The sequence below is a fragment of the Corvus moneduloides genome, chromosome 1, assembly GCF_009650955.1.
Source record: "Corvus moneduloides isolate bCorMon1 chromosome 1, bCorMon1.pri, whole genome shotgun sequence".
Lineage (NCBI taxonomy): Eukaryota > Metazoa > Chordata > Aves > Passeriformes > Corvidae > Corvus > Corvus moneduloides.
In genome coordinates, this window is record NC_045476.1 from 129,887,779 (window position 1) to 129,902,374 (window position 14,596).

General features: G+C 42.8%; 1 protein-coding gene across 5 annotated transcripts in view; it reads right to left on the minus strand.

Annotated features, from left to right (window-relative positions):
* The window catches only part of NCOA2 (nuclear receptor coactivator 2), a 189,729-nt gene extending 178,164 nt beyond the window's left edge, over positions 1-11,565 (minus strand). The window contains exons 1-2 of one of the 5 annotated variants that reach the window (XM_032127338.1): positions 11,377-11,565; positions 1,734-1,813 (exon numbers count right to left, since the gene is read on the minus strand). The gene's annotated coding sequence lies outside the window, so the exon portion shown is untranslated. The remainder of the gene's footprint in view (positions 1-1,733; positions 1,814-11,376) is intronic. The other 4 variants (XM_032127331.1, XM_032127325.1, XM_032127351.1 and 1 more) reach the window with 4 other exon arrangements.
* Between the last annotated feature and the right edge of the window lie 3,031 nt (positions 11,566-14,596).

Below are 14,596 nucleotides of genomic sequence, written 5' to 3' on the forward strand. Positions count from 1 at the left end.
CCTAAACGCAGCAACTGTGTTTTGGTCAGCATCTGTAAAGTTACCAGGTTATTTTCTATCACTGTATCAACCAAATCTATAGTTTTGGTGCAGAATGTAGCAACATTAAGGAAAAGACATGTTGGGTTTTTTTCCTCCACATAAATTAATTAGGAAAAAACCACAAGAAATTATATGCAAATTGCTTTTTATTTTAATATTTCTCTAATATGTTAGTTTTTTTAATCAAAAATTAGAACTGAGACAACTGAAAACAAACATATGATCAACTTGACAATAAAATTTTGTGTTCTCTATAGAGAATCCCAGCAGTGACATTTTTCTCTTTATTACACACACCTAACTCATTCTGAGTGCTATTCACTAGGAAAACAATAATTTAGGGTCTTTGCATCTTTTTTTAACAATTTGCTTAAATGATTACAAGAGCAGATCATTATTGAGAAGACCTGCACAAGCACATTATGATTACGCAATCCAGATAAGTAGTGTAAATAAATAATAATTAATATGGTGTAAGTAATAAGTGTAAAATAGTAATAACATCTCCGTAGCTAAGCATTTTCAAGTTAATATAAAACAAAACAAATTATTAACCAGTATCATAAACTTCATTGACTAGAATGAACTACAAAGTGTTTTATCTGAGCTGAAAAGGGAAAAGACAGAAAAGCACTGGAAAACTGCTTAACCTGCTTTCATTCCCTGATACTAGAAAATTAGGAAAGTTTAAAGAAAAATGTTAGCTTGCAAAAACTACTGAACATAATTATCAAAAGAGGAAATGATACTTGATGTGGACATACATAATTTTATCCATATTTGGTTGGCATTTTATAAACAGTCATCCCTCGAACAACTAAAAACCCTTTCAGCAGGCTCATTTCCCACCTCTATATTTAGCGTACAAGCCTCAAAAATACATATTTCTGACCTTAATAAGTCACTCTACATGTTAAAAGACAACATTTATTCGTGAGTACACTGAAAAGGTTCTCACATAAAATCTCAAATGCGTATTTGTTGTAAAAGATTTATACCGAGTGAATATACTGATATATCAAGCATACCTAAAATAAAACCACAGCATTTGTATTCTACAGCATTTATTTCTTTCACTGCACTACCAAACTATTATTAGTCTGCATTTAAACAATCCGCAGGGGTCTCTTTCTCTAATTCTCAGTGGTATTATCCCTTCTTGAGAGCAGAGTTAAACAGGCACAGCACTGCCTGATGGAGTCATCAGACACTAATTCTTGAGCAACAAGCAGTTTAAGTCATCAGTGTCATTATACCAATTTCAAGCCTCTATTTAAGTAATTTATTAGTGCACAGAGTTGGATGGAAAAGCTTGTATTATTTCATATTCAACCTTCACCATAAGACAGACCATAATCAGCACATCTGAAAAATGTCAATTCCTTAGTTACAGTATAAAATATCAAACAAACCTAATGAGAAAGGCTGAAGGGATCAACATGTGACATTCTTTCTCAGCACTAAGTCCCATTCTTGGTCCTGGCACCAAAGCAAGGACCCTCTGCTTCCATAAGCAGTCGGCATTACTTTTCAAAGTTTCTAAAATGTTAGTATTTCCACTCAGCACTTAAAACCAAGGCTTGTTCTGCTGTATCCACACAATCAATTTAAGACATCTCACATCAAAACCCCCAATGAAGATAAAACTGTAACACAATCCAATTAAATACAATAGGATATAGACAACTCACCAAGACTCAGCGATGCAGACAATGATTTCTAGGGGCTGTGTGTGCAGGGGGCCTCACTACTCAGATACATCTCAAGCATGCTAGGAACAAATTTGAGAGAAAAATATTAGTCTTTTTTTTTTTTTTGGAGATGGGCATAGAAAAACAAAAATATGATGTTTAGCACATTGCTGTTTTAAGCATAACACAAGGAGGGAAACAGAAACTTTGCAGAGCATTATCTGCTTTTCCAGACATAACTACAACCCCCTTCCAGTTGCACAATCACTCCAGGCACACAACTTCCTTTCTACCTGCTGCCTACTGCAAATTCACAGTGATAGCAACTAAAATGTTTACATTAAGTTACACAGTATGCAGCCTCTATTTTCACTAAAGAATCTGCGAGAACTCTGAAAGCGGTCGGTTCCTTTTTTGGTTGACTGCTTAATTTGATAGCACACTAGTTTCAAATCTCTAAAAAGGAGAAACTGGTGTTCTTTCTACCATTATTATAAGTTGCATGTACAGAAGCATGTTTCTTCTCTCAGCCCCCATTTACAATACTCCTGACCCAAGTGACAAGCAACAGTGAACAGAAAGCCTTTCACTAGTATTAAGTCCCATAAAGCAGTGAAGGGTCCCATAGAACAGAGGCCATACATTGCACAGCAAAATAATTTCTTCAAGGCAGGAGGAGCATGCCACTGCCCACATAAATATACCTGCATTTCTGTTTGAAGGTCAAATAGCACTTTATGTCAAATGTATCCAAGCAAATTACCAAAGAAGAGTTTTCTGCTTTCTTATTCTGACAAACAAAAAGTCAGAACATAAAGCAAACGAGAACACAAATAAAACGGAAGATACACTACAATAGTCATCAGCAAAAAAAAAAGCACACACTAATTATGCCTCAAGAGAAACGGAATTTAGAATCAACTTCATTCCTTGTCATTTCTGCCATCCTACAGAAACCTTCTTCAAACAAACTCTGCCTAAGTTCTTTCAGTCACAGACAGGATACCACTGCAGTAATAGACTATTCAAGGGCACTAGTAACAAAGAAGTATTCTTATATAAAATATATACACAGAAGATAAGACTACATTATTTCCTCAGGAATGTCCAAACAGCACACAAGATCTGTGGATCACAGACTCAGGGCTTTGAGTGGATCCTCATTGACAGAAAAAATTATCTTGTCTTGGAATAAAATTTTAAGTAAGCTACTAGATCTTTTGGCAGTTCAGGGAGACACCAAAGAGAAGTCACTGTCTCACCAGCAGATGTGGGCTGCAGCCCCAGCCCACAGTGGGGAGACCTTTTCCACTGAGGAGCAGTAAACATGACACTGCCTGTGCAAACAGAAGCATTTCCCACTCAGCTCCTGTCTTTTACCTGCTGTGCACCGGTGAATGAGTACTCTACTACCATTTTGTTTCTTGACAACTAATGTGGCTGCTTACTTTTATTTTCCTGCTGTTTTTCCCTACTTTTGCATCCCACCTCCTGGTCTCTGTGGCCTCCAATACGGCAGCTCAAGAAGTCTCTACAAGTAATGTGGCTCCTGACCATTACAGTAGTGTCCACAGGGCCCCACCAGAAAGGACAAGCTTTGCTGATTTTCATTTGTTCTATTCATAAAATGTTTAACAATAACACTGTCTGAAAATAAAGACAGTGCATTATAGCTTCACAGTAGAAGCACTACCTTCAACACAAAAACATGACTAACAAGATCTTTCTTCCAAAATAAAACTCTTCAATTATACAGCAGCTAGTGACAGGCTCATGTACCTGAATAGATAAGTATTATCTAGTATATTTCAGATATATTTCTCTAACTAAACTAGGCTGTCAGTGGAGAAAAAAGGTGATTAACACGAAGTTATGGACAACGAAATTATCTGTTAGTCCTCTGCCTTCCCTTCTCAAGCCCATTCTGGAGGCTGAAGTAAAAGCAACTACTATCCATGCCTATGCAAATTTACACCCAATCCCACAAGACTCAGGAGCTTCCTGGGATGACCCTCAGAACTCAAGGGAAACTAATCCTGCATGAAGCCAGGTCTCACAGTGGCCTAACTCTGTTAACAGTGGTGCGCAAAGGCCCACATGAAGAGCAGGTCTCTGCCTCGAACAATACACAAATTATCAACATTAGCTATGATATAAAAATGGAATACACCACAGCCACACCTGCCATTTTCCAACACCACCATCCAATCCTCCATGCCACAAAGAGTAAAAGAAAACTGTTTTAAAGGTCAAAAAAACCCCAACTAAAAGCAATTGACATGGAACAGAATAATACACTGTCTGTCCTCTGACTATAGAGCACTTTACATCTTTATTTTCCATTCGTACACAGTCACTTCTTCCTTTTCTGGTCTCTATTCCAGGTACCTAAGATGTGTTTACCTCCTTGGTCCATAAAAACTTTGTTGTGAACAAAACACACAACATCAACACTACAAACTACAGTTAAGCTAAAAGGGAGTGAAAACTGTCACTTTCAGACATACTTGGAAGAGATCATCCACAGCATGCGAGCTTAGTGAGCGTGAACTTGGTGAGCTTAGTGAGGCTTTTGTCATCTACATCCAATCTTCATGTTATCATTCTTAAACTAAGAAGAAAAGGAGTCACCAATGATCTCACCATTGTGCAGTTATCACTAGCTTCACACAGAACTGTAGCAAGAAAATATTTTGAGGCCTCATGAAAAATTCAGTATCTTTGTTTCAAAGTAACGCTTTAAAAAATCCAGCAAAACAAGCAGAAGTATGTTTGCACTGCAAATGCCAACAAAAATTGGCAAGCAATTAAAATAAAAAACCTTTATGCTGTTAGAGCTACATTTTATAGCCTGTAAAGTATCAACAAGTTGATTTTTTTTTTGCACCCAAGATAACGGCAACAACTCTTCCGGACACATTTAAAGAAAATAATGCATTTTTAGCTGTAAATTTTAATTTTGGAAAAATACAAAGCTTTTCTCCTAGAGAATATAATTGAAAACTGTTAAAATAAATAATTTATTTATTTGTATACACTCGATCTTCCTCCACAAAATCTACTTCATAAAATGGATCAAACAGGACAAGGACATTGCTCATGTATCTGGAGACCAAGGTATAAATCTGAGTGAGGACAGCAAGTGGAATTAGTTAACAGTAATCACATGTATTTCTCAGAATATGTAAGTAGTTGGTCAGCAAGTCCTGACAATAATTTTGGAAGAGTAAAGAGTAAGGACTGAAAAGCTACTTTGTGAACTCAAAGCATGGTGTAAGCAGAATGAAGAAAAGCAATCTCCATTGTAGCTCAGACAATAGATACCTGAACTCTCAGAGGAACAAGTAATAAAACCTATGACCTTGGGTTTTCTTGGGGTTTGGGTTGCTTTGGGTTTTTGGGGTTTTTGTTTATTAATTTCTAATTCCATCACACAGGCATATGATGAATTTTTAAGCACATAAAAATATGTGTAATAGAAGTGTCAGAATATACTATCAAATTTATTAATAGGCAGACTTTCCTCTATTCTCAAGAAGTTTTCTTTTTAAATGCAGTTTAGTATCTCCTACATAATCCATGGGGTACAAATAGGTGACAAACTGCATTGCTTTTAATTGGAGTGATTTTCTTCAAAATCCATGAGCCAGGCTCATTAGAGATCAATACCGACAGCAATGAAAAACTAAATCTGTTCACACACAGATGAATTACAGCATAGGCAGAGTAAGAGTAAAATTCCATAATAATTCTGACCTAACAAGCAAAATGTTCTTTCACTTTCCATGCCCATTCTTCAATCCCAGGCTTCTCCACTGAGGCAGCCAATAAAGCAGCCAATTGTGATATGCCCACTATAAATCCCACCCAGGAGCAACAATATGTCTTACATAGCTCACTAAAAAAGCATCAAAATAGCAACTCTCAGTCAACACTGCAGCAGATATATGTTCTCACTATGTCCCCTCATAGAAGCTCACGTGACCCATACTGTCTAAGATTTATGCATAAATCAACACATTCAGTAGATATTTTAATTAATTTGTCTCCTATACTCTCTGCCCTTTCATTAATCCATTAGTAGTGGACTATTCCAGCAAAATACAAGTTTTCCTTTTCAAACAGCAAATAACTTCTTTAAGTTTAAAAACAAAGAGAAAAATGTAAATAGGATTTACTGAGGGCATTGCATCTTAGCTGCAAAAAGCAAATGCACATTCCAAAGAAGTTTCTGAATATCTAAGTAATGGGAACACACACTCACAGAAAAAGTGAGATTTACTATCAGTTGTAACGGCTAAAATGAGAGCAAACGAAAAATAATATCTGTCAGTAACTGTATTAATGGGAGATTGTTATGGAAGCCATTTAAGGAAATGCAAGACTTGGAATAGCATAATGATGCAGCTGCAGAGGGAAAAAAAAGTGCATATTGTTAATATGTTGCGGTATAGCTTCAGACATTTAAATTAATGAACTAATTTCAAACTTCAAGATGTCAAGCACTCCAATGACGATACATTTTCCATAGGAATTGTTTCCATTATATATCCATAAAACTCTTAAAGAAAATTTCCATTAGTCCTTAATTTGAATAACGTGCAATTTCCACAGAAAAAGATTGAAAAATCATAAACAGTTACAAAATGCAGTGCAGCAAATCTACCACATTCAAGATCTATTTTTCAAACTATTCATCAACTCAAAATAATTGTAAAAAATCAGCAAAAGTATTCCAGATGCTCAGGAGAGGAAAGGCTGTTCTAGGTAATAGGTAAATGCAGGACTGAATGGAAGAAAATTAATTTCTTCCACTCATTTTTCCATCATATAAATGCTGTTTCTGAAGACTCATAACACTGACAAAATGGCTTTGTCTTAAAACTGTTTAAAAATTCCCTGCGTTTTTTGTCTTTGTTTTTTTTTCTAATTCTGTATCCTAAATTGATTAAACCATACAACCTGTCATTTTTCATGTCAGATTTCTACTTGGTATGTTTTGAAAAGGCTAAGCTACTGAATCATTAAAATAGGGAGTGTTTGCATAATGTAAATACTGCTGACAAACTACTAACTGTAGAACTGGTAAGATGCCTTCGTAATACACAACCACTGATGTAATATTACAAATCATTCTTACTACTCAAAGTTACCACTTCACCAATACATATTACTGTTTAAAATGCTATTCCAACACAGAGCAGGAGTCCTGGCAGCTGTATTTTATTCCCTGAAATCATAAAATATTATCAAAATATTATCTATAATAAATACATGAAATGTATGTTATCTAAGCTCCATTATCCTGGCGGGTAAAAGCCAAAGAATACTTCTGTAAGGTTTAAATTCCCAAGAGAAGAAGAGCTCAGATCCTGTCTGCAAGCACACAATGGAATCACAGCTGACGATGCACATCTTTTTCTGGATGTCTCCATATGCTCAGGAGGGTTTTTTCCCCTCCTCTCCCTCCCTGTTTCTCCCTCTCCGCCTCCCTTGCTCCCAGCACTACACTGAAGAATTTGTCATTATCTGCTGCCAGAAGTATAAGAATGTTTTAACAACTAACAAAAATAAAGTAGTGCAGTGAACTTCACCTCATTTAAAAATAAAAATAGGGGATCCTGCCAGAGTAGCCGTCTGTAACTAAGTTAACTAACAGCAGCAAATGGGTGGATGAATGGATGCTGTTATATGCCTTCAACAAAGTAATTATCAATGTTACTCTGTTCTTAGTTTAAAATGCTGTGTCACACAGCAGAGTATATACTGTAACAACACATTTAACCTCTGACCTCTAAAGCCAAACATGGACATAAATGAATATTGAGCATTTTAATGCCTATAAGAATACCGAAGAAATGCGTGGAATTTGTTACATATACCTACTTGCATGCAAACTGCATTATTTAGGGAGGCCAGCCACAGCAAATGTACAAAGAACTGAACATGGCAAGAACAGTTTTAATTCAGTGTTCCCTTTCTCCAATGCACAATCTATTAGTGCTCGGCAGACAAAGACAGTTACGTTTCTATTTAAATTTGGTAGCAGTCTCTGGTTCGTCTTTTTCTTCCAAATGAACTGACAGCATCCTCAAGGCTTAGACCTCTTAAGCCTCTGCAATTCTGGTGTCAGGTGCTAGAGAAACTCCAGCTGAGCGCAGAAGCCCAGATTTTGCCAATGAGACAGTGACATCAGCAACAAAGGCAAGGAGCAGAAGACAGTGGGCATTGTAGCAGCAGCTGGCTCGCTCACTGACTTTGTTCTTCCTGCTGCAAATCTGGGATCCCTGCAGATGGGCTAGCTCTTACTGGTTTTTGGGAGGACGGAGGGAAAAGTTGAGAATGCCAACACAGACGGTTTACGTGGCTCTTTCAACAGAGCCTTTCAGCCTTCTAATGAGCAAGCTACACCCTAAATTATTATAAAAACATAAACATTATTCTTAAGTAATTAATTTTTACTTCAGAGTCTCAGTTTAATGCAATACACTACACTATATGTGAATAAAACCCTTGTATTTTCTAATGTTTCCACCAGAAATAACCTTTATTTTCTCTCTCAAATAACACAATTCCAGTTTAAGAATGTAAACTGATTCCAAAAGTACCATTCTTGATGGCAATAATGTATTCCTTCCCCAAATGTCTTGAGTTTCAAATTTAGCACTGACACCACCAGGACACACAATGAGGAATTTACACACTTAGTAAAGAAGTGCCTTCAGACATTGTAGAGACACTGAAGAACCACATCATACACAGATTCTCCCCCTAGTAAAGACCACAAGACTGAGAAAATACAAAGTTGAGAAATCTTCAGGTTTTATGTGAAATAAAAGAGTACAGTGGCTAAAAAGATGAGGTGGTTGCAGCACGTTTCACATGCATTTATTGCATAACACCCACTGAGATAAAAGCATATTAAAAATAATGTGATTCTTCAAAATATTGCATGATGTTAGAAAGATTAACCTTTTTTCTTAAAGTTGTTCTCAATATTTTTGAAGGTTGAGTCCATGACAAAGTATTTTCTTCAAGTCTGTAGATAACGAAGACTTCCTATGAACATTAAGCTTCTCACAGCACTTCTCAAACTTAGGGATTAACCATTTGGGGGCAATTTACAACTTTCCTTATCTTGCATGGCACAACAGAGCCAATTTCTATGTCCGGTCCCCAAAGAGCTGTTACCACAAATGCCAAAATAAGGGATACAAATGCATGAGTGTCCATAAGCGCTTGCATACGTGTCTGTACGCGCAAATATGTGCAAGCCTGCTATATCCTATTTGTGACACCACTGCTAATGTAAACAACCAAATGTTCTGGAAAAACGTCAGAGGCACAGTACCTACACCAAGTGCAACAAAACAACCAGTTTCCATTCACACTAAGCCGTGTGCAAGCAAACAAGATCCCTGCTTTGGGGAGTAACAGTTTCAGTATGACATTAAAAATTATGTACAACATGGTAATTTCTCAGAGAGCATCCAACACAGGGGACCAGCAGCTCCCTCCCTCTGGGCACTGCCAGAGGATTCCCCCATGAGATGAGCCCACCAGGTGGCCCAACACTGCCACTGGGTTATAAGAAGCCAGGAAATTAACTGACTAGAGCTGTTTTTATAGTTCAGTACATAAAAAACCCAAAGGGATAAAATCCAAATGACTGCCTTCAGCCACAATGGCAGAACAACAACGGAAAAAATGCTTTAAGTACAAAGACTGGCAGTCTTAAATGCTTACATATTTACAGTGGCAATAGAGCTCTACTGTAACTGCCATAGCCAGGCACTATATGCTTAGCTCAAATTATACTTAAACATCATGGGTTGAGTTCTAAAGCCTATTCTCCTGCTTCTTACTACTCTTGAGAAAAAGAAAGAAATATAAACACAATTGATTATTATCGAACAAGCAGGCTGTTTTCCTTTCACAAGGAGACTCTCCCTACTAAATTACAAGTGTATTTATGTAGTGTCCCACATACACACACTTCAGACTGAAGTATACAGGTTTACTCAAACTAATTATAAATCATGATACAGAGATATCACGACTTCCCGGTGACTACCGGCAACCTCCTTGCCTTTTTTTTTAATTTCCCTCCCCCCCCCCCTTTTTCTGCCAGGCTCTCAGGCAGGTCTCCAGCAAACTATACGGCCTGAATGCCCCTCTCCGGCAAGAGCAGCGCGCGGTCCCCGAGCTGGGGGAAACGCTCAGGCCCAAGCGGCTGCAAAGGAGCGAGGGGAAGAGAGGGAGGCGAGGGACACGGCTCCGGTTACACCTCACCCCGCAGCCTCCGAGCCGCGCGGTGCCCGCGGCGGCGCACACACCGCCCCCCGCGGAGGCGGGGAGGGGCCGCGCACCCGCCCTCCGCGGAGGCGGCGGGCACCTCCGCACCCCTCCCCCGCGCCTCACGCGTGGGGCTCCGCTCGCCGCGGAGCGCCCCGCCTGCGGCCGCCGCCCGCTGCGGGGAAGCGGGAGGGAGCGGAGCGGCACCCGCCCAGGGACCCCGGCCCCCGCGCCCGGCCGACTGCTCTCCTCTCTCCCCTCCTCCTGCCGCCGCTCCCCGCCCCGCGCACACACGCAGACACACGGCACTGCGGCGGCCGGGCCCCCACCCCTCCCCGGGCCGCGGGGAGGCGGCGGCCGGGCGCCCCGGGCTGTGCTCGCACGCAGCTGCGACGCCCCGCCGCCCGCCCCCGCGGCTCGGCTCGGCCCGGCCCGGCGCTGCGCGGCGCGCACGGGCAGGCACAGCCCCCGCGCAGAAAGTTAGAGAAGTTGCCCGCTTCGCCCCCTCCTTCCCCTCGCGTCCCCTGAGGGCGCGGAGCGGCGGCGAGGCGCCCTGCGCAGGGGGAAGAGGAGAGGGCGCCGGGCGCCGCGGTCCCTGCCCGGCGCAGAAAGGGGGGCGGCCGGCTCGGCCCCGCGGACGGAGCGCGGAGCGGCCCGCGCCGCTGCGCACCGAGCCGTTGTCAGCCGGGGAAGAGGTGGCGGCGTGCGCCGCTCTGCTCCCCAGATCACCCCTTTTGTCATCGGGGAGAGACCCTCCCTCAAGTTTCGCTATTGCTGCGTGGTGGGGGTGAGGGGGAACGTCCTGAACAATCCCTTCAAAATCACACCCTGCTGCCCCATCCTCCCCGGCCCGGCCAGGGCAGTCCCTGACCCCCAGATCAGCACTCGCCTTCCCGGTTCCTCGCACTTTCCCCCCAGCCAGGGGCGCGGAGAGGCGGCACCCGACCTCCGCCTGGCCTGGGAGCAGGCAACCGGCCCCCCCTCGGCCCGGCAGGGTGGGGTGCCCTATCCCCCCCTCCCTCGCCGAAACAGGGGGACGTCCCGGAGAAGTAACCCCGCGCGCCCACCCCCCACCGCCGGGCGCGGGGGTGCGAGCACGATGCCCTGGCAAGGGGCGGCCCCGCGGTCCCTCGGCTCCCCACGGAGGGACCGCAGCCCCCGCCTCGCTCCCCCCGCCGCCGGCGCGGGGGAAGCCGCCTGGCCGCGGCCGCGGTGCCGCCCGCCAACGCCGCCCCTCCGCGCACCGGCGCGGCCCCGGGCGTCCCCCCGGCGCTACACGGAGCGGCCGGGCGGGCGCGGGGGCTCGGGCACACCCCCCGCCGCGCCGGGGCCGTGCGGGAGCCGTTACCGGGGTCAGTGCCGTCTCCCGCCGCTGCCGCCAGCGCTGACCTTCGCTTTGTAAGATGAAGCTGAAGCTGGGGCTGCGGCCGCCATGTTCCTTTTTAATAACTGCCTGCTTGTTTATTTCAATGGAGACCCTCCCACCGCTCGCCCTCCTCCTCCTCCTCCTCCTCCCCTTCTACCCAGAGGAGGGCTGGACGGGGAGGAGGCAGGGGGAGGCACAAGTCACTCCCCCCTGCCCCCGGGCACGGCGGCAGCGGCCGGGCCGCGGGCGGGGGGAGGCCGGGCCGGGCGGGCGGCAGCGCGGCGAGGTCCGGGGGCCGCCACCGCCCCTCGCCGCTGCCGCTCGGCGGAGCGCGGGGCTGCTCCGCGCCCCGCCCGCAGGGACAATGGCAGCCGCCCCGCTCGCAGCCCTGCGCAGCGCTCCCGGGAGCCTCCTCCTCGGCACCCGAACCGGGGAGAAAGGGAAAGGGTAAAACAAAGTCCTTCGCCCTCGGAGGGAGAGACTTTGGCTGTGGCCCTTTGCTATCCGTCCTCGGAGGAACCCCGCTCCCAGGCGGGACTGGAGCAGTCAGCCCTTTTACGGCTTTCAGTGGCCCATATTCACGAAAACAGGGAAGCGAGGCGGGGGGATACAGTCTTATTTCCTTTCTTTGCCTCCGGAAAAAAAAAAAAAAATAGAAAAAGAAAAGACACGCATGCTGAAAATCGTGTCAGCTGTATCTCACTCATGGGAGCAAGAGGATTGAGATCCAGGCTTTCTCTAGATTGGAGGAGTGGATACATGAGTTAAAATTTGTTAAGAACTGGAGGGCGATTGTTAAACATTGCCCTTTAGTTCAAGAAGCAATCCATGACGCAGAAATCCTATCTTACAAGAAAAGATTTACATTTTCACACATATCGATAATGGTGAGTTATACTTTCCACACTGCAACAGTCGTTATTTTTGACATTTTCTAACCTGGATGTGCAGCCTCAAGTTTTTCGATAGCTATCTGCAGATTATATATCGTTCCTGGTGGTATAGCTAACTCTGCCTGCAATTAGGCTCGCCCAATATTTTTTTGATCATAATCCTTGTTTTTCAGATGGTTACATTTTGCCCCACTGTGCTGCATACAATTTCCCGTACTTGTCTGAATTAATTTTTTTTAAGCTGTTTTCTTGCATTGGGCAAAAATAGTTCAATTGTTTCTCCAAACAAATTAAAGGAAATCTCTTTCCCACTCTCCTCCCCCATGGTAAAGAAAACAGTCTTTGCAATCAAGTAGCTGAAGACTTGCAACATTTTATTCTGCTAGTGAGAGAACTCAGAAATGGGAGGGATGGCCATCAGAAATCTATTTGAATTTAGTCCCATTAGAGATGGGGATAGAGGGATTGTCTTTTTTTATGCTCAGTTAGAGCTTTGATGTGAAAGTAACCAGAGATCCAATACACATTAAATGCCACTGTTTTAGCTGGAGTACTTTTGTACTGAAGACAAGGCTCCAGCACTGGGTTGCAGAAGCTGGAGAGGACAACCTTTCTGAATGTCCCTCCCTATCAGTTGTATTTGGCAGAGAAATTACTTAGTCTTCAGGAAGTTCTTCCACCCTGCCCATACACAGGCAGGCAAAAAAATGATTGAGGGTTAATACTGTCTGTAGAACAGACAGAACAGAATATTACCTTGAAATAACATAACAAGTAAGAGTAGCTTATATTTGGAGGGGAAAAAAATGAAAAAGAAACCACCCAGCAAAAAAAAAAATGGGGTAAAGAGTCCTGGAGAGATAGAGCTTTTCCTCTGACCTCATTTGTCATATCTGTGCAAATCTCTGTGGCAAGTAAACTAACAGATAGGCAATAATCTCATTTACCTCATGGTTGTGATTCAATCGTTCTCCCATGCAAAGTGAAATGGGTGTTCACTGGGGGGGGAAGTATGTCTTTAATTTTATGACCATAGACAGTCCAATTTAGAATTGCACAGATAATTTTAATTCCAGCATTTCTTATTTATGAAAGCTTGATTTTTTGTTTTCTAATGTCACACCTTCTTTAACATAACCAAAGATCTTTGTTAAACTAATACCTTAATCCACTGGGAAAAGCAGGGAAGATCTTTTAACTTGCTGCAGTAAGAGTATAAGAGGCAGCCCATATAACACAGAGTTTATGGTCTCAACATTGACAAAAAGCCCTGGCTCCTATGTGGCCAAGTTTCCTAGTCAAACTGTGTGGGAGAGGAGATTTAACTACACACATATGCTCAGATCCACTGAAATCTGTTACAAGCTTCTAACTCATAAGCAAATACATTTTGTCATCTAAGGCCAAAACCCAAAGCCCTGGCTACAAGTATCATTGTATGCAAAGACCAGTAATTATGTTATTCCTAACTGCTATTCTTTAAAGGGAAGGGACCATCTTCCAGATGGGAGATAGATTTGATAAACACACTTCAGTGCAGATTTTGTTCAGCATTACAGCTCATCTCTGAACCTTCTCCAGTGTCACCATTGCTGCATTGTGCTGACTAGAGCTGGGCTTAGTTTTTCAGCAAAAGCTTCATCCATTCTAAACAAGAGTAATACAAGCTTCTGTCATCCTCCTGTATTAACCTTCCTCCCCTTCATTCTTCTGCTTGCTATTTCGTTCATAACATCACTTTATGCATTCATTTGATTATTCACTGTGATCTACAAACCTTTCCTGATGAGAACTTTAGCATCAAGAGAAGTATTTTATTATTTTGAGTTTTCAGTGAAGTTTGGTTGAATTTCCTCTCATAACTTTTTTTTCTTCCCTAAATTAACAGGAAAAAATTCAAAATCTGAATGCAGCCATATTTTCCTTGTCAGTACAGTCATATATTTTCAATATTCTTTTCTTACTTACTTTTTCTATGTAACATATTTCTTAAAAAATTGGTACACAGGGTGAGTAAAACTAGCATTTGCAGGTGTGTTTCTAACTGGTTTTCAAATAAATGAAGTTATTTTTCCAAAAGGTGAAAGGTTATGAACAAATTGTTGGTAGATTATGAACTTGGTAGGCCATTCAGGAATGGCTGCTGTCTCATAAAGCTCTACCTGCAGCTTATATGCAAAAGGTTTATGTGCACCTGCTGACATCAGGGCTACATGTAATGCAGCTGTTGGTCCACAAAGCCTTTTTCATGAGCAGCTGCATTTACTCTGTAGAATCACTTTGCCCGCCTTTATGGGGAATTGAATCCC